The sequence below is a fragment of the Eupeodes corollae genome, chromosome 2 (assembly GCF_945859685.1).
Source record: "Eupeodes corollae chromosome 2, idEupCoro1.1, whole genome shotgun sequence".
In the NCBI taxonomy this organism is placed as follows: domain Eukaryota; kingdom Metazoa; phylum Arthropoda; class Insecta; order Diptera; family Syrphidae; genus Eupeodes; species Eupeodes corollae.
The window spans coordinates 115,932,538-115,933,499 of NC_079148.1; the positions used below are offsets into that span (position 1 = coordinate 115,932,538).

Sequence of the window (962 nt, forward strand, 5' to 3'; positions counted from 1 at the left end):
AAACAAATTTTAGTACTAGATTTTACTAAATTTGCTGCCGACAGATATTTTACTATAATTAACATTTTATTCCCAAAAACAAAATTATGGTTTTAAAGTGATATTAATTAGTTCAAGATGCCTTTAAAAAATTCGTGTTTTTTCAAATATTAACATCTTTGTTTGGCAGAAATTAAATAACTGTATTGTTTGTATAACACAGATAAAGCCAACACGAAATTAACATTCAATTCATTAACATTTCAATGAGCGAACCAAAATCTTTCATTCAACCACTAATTGATTTTCTGAAGTCAGCAAAAGTTGTAAGCGAGTTTGTAAAAGTGCATGCAAAAAATTACGTATACGCCATGTATAACGATTATAATACAAAGTTCAAATTATAATTTTGTCTACCATTATTTAATAACTTGCAGTTTTTATCACTTAAGACATTGTTCTTAAAACCATTAAAGTAGAAATTATGAACACATGCATGTATGTATTATTGATATTGTGATTAAACAATAAAAAAAAAAAACACAAAAGCTTTTTAAATTTAAATGCGAAATTAAAAATAGAAAATGACAGATGGTTCCATAGTGTAGCGGTTATCACGTCTGCTTTACACGCAGAAGGTCTCCAGTTCGATCCTGGATGGAACCAAGTTGATTTTTTAAATATTTTAATTTATTAAAGTTAAAAAATCATACCATATGAGTAACATTTGATTTATTTATAATGAATTTTAGTAAAATATTGTAATATTTTGTACACAATACGTATCAATTTTATTCATATAGACTTTTGATATTTCTGACTCAGACTGCAATCATTTGTTTTCTTTTTTTAACTTTTTTGCAGTGAATTACTGATATAAATATAACTGAAAATAAATTGTGCTTTTGGATTTTATTGAATTAGTTGGTATATTCAGTCCTGTCGAAAATGTCGAAAAAACATAGTTTTTTGCGTACAACTCT

At 25.8% G+C, this 962-nt stretch overlaps 1 non-coding gene across 1 annotated transcript; it reads left to right on the forward strand.

Moving 5' to 3' along the window:
• The first annotated feature begins 572 nt into the window (after nt 1-572).
• On the forward strand, nt 573-645 carry Trnav-uac (transfer RNA valine (anticodon UAC)). Its single transcript has one exon. It is a non-coding gene; the product is annotated as a tRNA-Val (tRNA).
• The last annotated feature ends 317 nt before the right edge of the window (nt 646-962 follow it).